Genomic DNA, 4,685 nt, shown 5'->3' with positions numbered 1-4,685 from the left:
AGGCCTGAGCCACAGTGCCTAGCCAAGACAAGTTTCAAGAAGAGTACAAAAAATTACCATACTATTCACTCATATACATTAATTTTGCCACCTTTGCTTTCCCTCTCTCTATCTGTATATGTGTGTGTGTGTGTATTTTTTTAGTGGTAAAGGGTAATGTCAATTTCAAGATGACCTTTTACCCCTAAAGACTTCAGTGTCTATTTCCTTATTTCTTTTTCTTTCTTTTTTTTTGAAACGGAGTCTTGCTGTGTCGCCCCGGCTGGAGTGTAGCAGCGCAATCTTGGCTCACTGCAACCTATGCCTCCCGGGCTCACGTAATTCTCCTGCCTCAGCCTCCCAAGTAGCTGGGACTACAGGCATGCGCCACCACGCTTGGCTAATTTTTTGTATATTTTGTAGAGATGGGGTTTCACCATGTTGGCCAGGCCGGTCTCGAACTTCTGACCTCAGGTGATCCACCAGCCTCAGCCTCCCAAAGTGCTGAGATTACAGGCGTGAGCCACCGTGCCTGGCCATTCAGTATCTATTTTTGAAGAAAAAGGGCATTCCCTTTTAAAAGCTCTATAAAATTATAAAGATGAGGAAGTTTAACATTAATACAGTATTATGTAATATATACTCTATATTTAAATTCTGCTATAATTATCCCAATAATGTCCTTTATTGCAATTTTGTATTTTTCTTGTCTAGGATACAACCCTTGATCATGCATTGCATTTAGCTGTCATGTGTCTTAGTCCCCTTTAATCTGGAACAGTTTCTCGGTCTTTGTTTTTAAATTGACTTTTTAAAAAGGATATTGGCCAGGGTTGGGCTTGGCTGATGCTTCTTCATGAGTAGATTCAGGTTGTCCATTTTTGGTAGGCTATATATAGTACCTAAGTGATGATGTATCCTTTTCAGTACATCACATCATTAGTGTGTACTGATTGATGCTAATTTTAACCAGTTGGTTAAGGTTGTGTCTGCCCACTTTCTCCACCTAAAAGTTATTATTTTTTCTTTTGTGATTATTAAGTAATTTGTGAGAAGATCTTTTGAGACTATGAAATTATCCTCCTCATTAAACTTTCATCCAGTAGGTTTTAGCATCCATTGATGATTCTTGACTGATTCAGTTATTACTATGATGCCAAAGGGTGATTTTTCTAACTCCATCACTCCTCGGAAATTTACTAATTGGCATTTTATGGCAAAAAAAAAAAAAAAAAAGTCGGGTAAGGTGGCTCATGGCTGTAATCCCAATACTTTGGGAGGCCAAGACAGGTGAATCACCTGAAGTCAGGAGTTTGAGACCAACCTGGCCAGCACAGTGAAACTCTGTCTCTACTACAAATACAAAAATTAGCCAGGCATGATGGTGGTGCACCTGTAATCCCAGCTACTCAGAAGGCTGAAGCAGGAGAATCCTTTGAACCCAGCGGAGGTTGCAGTGAGCCAAGATCGCACCACTGCACTCCAGCCTGGGTGACAGAGCGAGATTCCATCTGAAAAAAAGAAGAAAAGGCTTCCTTTCTCCCTTATTTATTAATGTATGTATTAGTAGTATACACACGTGGATTTTTATTTCGTTCAATAAGTTATAATCCATTACTGTCATTATTTATTAGGTTACTGCAAAAGCATTGCAGTTTTTGCCATTCTTTTTTTTTTCTTCTTGAGACAGAGTCTCATTCTGTCCCCAAGGGTGGAGTGCAGTGGTGCGATCTCAGCTCACTGCAACCTCCGCCTCTTCGGTTCAAGCGATTCTCCTGTCTCAGTTTCCTGAGTAGCTGGGATTACAGGTGCGCACTACCATACCAGACTAATTTTTGTATTTTTAGTAGAGACAGGGTTTCGCCATGTTGGCCTGGCTGGTCTTGAACTCCTGACCTCAGGTGATCTGCCTGTCTCGGCCTTCCAAAGTGCTGGGATTACAGGCGTGAGCCACTGCACCCAGCCATTTTTGCTATTCTTTTTTAGGTTGGTGCAAAAGTAATTGTGGTTTTTGACATTCTTTTAATGCATCAACCTAATATTTTGATTGTCCTGGATTTGGCCAATGGGAGCCCCTTCAAACAAGGCCATGTCCTTTAAAATTTTTTATTTTATTTTCTGGCACTTTTTTTTTTTTTTTTTTAGATGGGGTTTCACTCTTGTTGCCCAGGCTGGAGTGCAATGGTGTGATCTTGGCTCACTTGTTCAAATGATTCTCTTGCCTCAGCCTCCTGAATAGCTGGAGTTACAGGTGCCTGCCACCACACCTGGCTAATTTTTATATTTTTAGTAGAGATGGCGTTTCATCATGTTGGCCAGGCTGGTCTCAAACTGCTGACCTCAGTAATCCACCCACCTTGGCCTCCCAAAGTGCTGGGATTACAGGCATGAACCATGCCTGGCCAGGACAGAGAATAAGTCTTGATGGACTGGCTGTGGGAAAGGGGTAAAAGGTGTCAGGGATGACTCCTAGATTTCTCTTGAGCATGTAAGTCAGTGGCATGCAAAGAACACTGGAGGGACCTCTGCTTTTGGTCAACTTGGTATGTCAGGGACTAGATTCACCTTCTTACTTGAAACAGTTTTTTTAAATGACAAAAGATATGAAATAATGATTTTCAGGATGCTGGACATCAGGCAACAAAGGACAGTAATCACCAAAGAGAAAGGATATAAAAGAGGTGAACTTTGTGACTGCCCCAAGCTTACTGCTTTGAAAGAGTTTCCAGGCTGCGGTGCAGGGAGAGGTTGGCGGGCTTCCTGAGTTGAAGAAATGGAGCTGAGAGTATGGAGGGGCCAAGGCAGCTAGAGTTCACAGGACAGCAGAGTACCGGAGAGGAGAGGGCAGCACAGAGAAAGAAGTGAGATCCACAGAGGGTCCTCCTGGAGTATTTAGCTGAGAACTGATCAGCACATTCACGTGAGGGAGCTACTTGAGGATGAAGAAAGAACTATCCAAAAGGATTGGAAGGAACAGTGCCGGGCACCACTGGGCCAGTAATAGTGCCTACTCCCACTGGACTGGAGAAACTTCATCATTCACAGGACACTAGGGAGGACTCAAAAGGATCTGTAGTGTGGAATACATTTGTCAAACATATCAAATTGTACACTTCAAATATGTGTATTATCATGTATGAATTATATCTCAGTAAAGCTTTTTACAAATGAATGCTGTGGCCAGGTGCAGTGGCTCATGCCTGTAATCCCAGCACTTTGGGAGGCCAAGACAGGCAGATCACTTGAGACCAGGAGTTCAAGACCAGCCTGGGCAACATGGCAAAACCCTGTCTCTACCAAAAATACAAAAAATTAGCCAGGCATGGAGGTGCGTGCCTGTAGTCTTGGCTGCTTGGGAGACAGAGGCAGGAGGATCATCTGAGCCCAGAGGTTGATCCTGTGGTGAGCCATGATCACACCACTGTACTCCAGACCAGGCAATAGAGTGAGACCCTGTCTCAAAAGTAATAATAAAATAATAATAATGTGAGACAGAGTTTTGCTCTGTTGCCGAGGCTGGACTGCTGTGACATGACCATGGCTCACTGCAGCTTCAACCTCCTGGGCTTAAGTGATCCTCCCACCTTAGTCTCCTGAGTAGCTGGGACTATAGGCGCACACTGCCATGCCTGGCTATTTTTTTATTTTGTGTAGAGACTGGGTGTTGCGTTGCTCCCCAGGCTGGTCCTGAACTCCCAGGCTAGGTTATCCTCCAGTTCGGCCTCCCAAAGTGTTGGCATTATAGGCATGAACTACCGCACCCTGCCTGAATTTCTACTTTTAACATCTACTAGGGGTGTGACTTTGGGCAAGTTACCTGTCCTTTCTGAGAGTCAATTTCTTCATCTGTAACATGGAAATAACAATATTACAGCTACACAGGGTTATTAAAATAATAGGAGGTTAGTAAAAGAATCAGAGAAGTAAAGCACCCAGTATAGTACGTTGTAGTGGCTCCAAAATGTTAGTTCCCTTCCCTTTTTCTTTTTCTTTTTTTTTTTTTTTTTGAGATAGAGTCTCGCTGTGTCGCCCAGGCCGGAGTACAGTGGTATGATCTCAGCTCACTGCAATCTCTGCCTCCCGGGTTCAAGCAATTCTCCTGCCTCAGCCTCCCGAGTGGCTGGGACTACAGGCATATGCAGCCATGCCCGGTTAATTTTTGTATTTTAGTGGAGACGGGGTTTCACCTTGCTGCCCAGGCTGGTTGCGAACTCCTGGGCTCAGGCAATTTGCCCACCTTAGCCTCCCAAAGTGCTGGGATTACAGGCGTGAGCCACTGCGCCCGGCCTCCCTTTTTCTTCCAAATATAAAATGATAGCTTTACTCTCAACACTTTAATAAGGTACAATAAGATACAAGATTCAACTGGCCAAAAAAAAAAAAAAAAAAGATTCAACTTGCTGGGTTCAGAACATTATCACAGATTACCAGTGAACGGCTTTACAAATTTTTAAAACTAAAAATTAGCATAAAAAAATATAGATCACGGCCGCGAGCGGTGGCTCAAGCCTGTAATCCCAGCACTTTGGGAGGCCGAGACGGGTGGATCACAAGGTCAGGAGATCGAGACCATCCTGGCTAACACGGTGAAACCCCGTTTCTACTAAAAAAAAATACAAAAAAACTAGCCGGGCGAGGTGGCGGGCGCCTGTAGTCCCAGCTACTAGGGAGGCTGAGGCAGGAGAATGGCGTAAACCCAGGAGGCG

The 4,685-nt window shown here is 43.9% G+C and overlaps 1 protein-coding gene across 1 annotated transcript in view; it reads right to left on the bottom strand.

Moving 5' to 3' along the window:
* The window catches only part of CCDC176 (coiled-coil domain containing 176), a 49,001-nt gene that overhangs the window by 40,317 nt on the left and 3,999 nt on the right, over positions 1-4,685 (bottom strand). The window lies entirely within an intron of this gene.

Source organism: Mandrillus leucophaeus, unplaced genomic scaffold, assembly GCF_000951045.1.
Source record: "Mandrillus leucophaeus isolate KB7577 unplaced genomic scaffold, Mleu.le_1.0 Scaffold228, whole genome shotgun sequence".
In the NCBI taxonomy this organism is placed as follows: domain Eukaryota; kingdom Metazoa; phylum Chordata; class Mammalia; order Primates; family Cercopithecidae; genus Mandrillus; species Mandrillus leucophaeus.
This window is presented reverse-complemented; position numbering and strand designations above follow the sequence as displayed.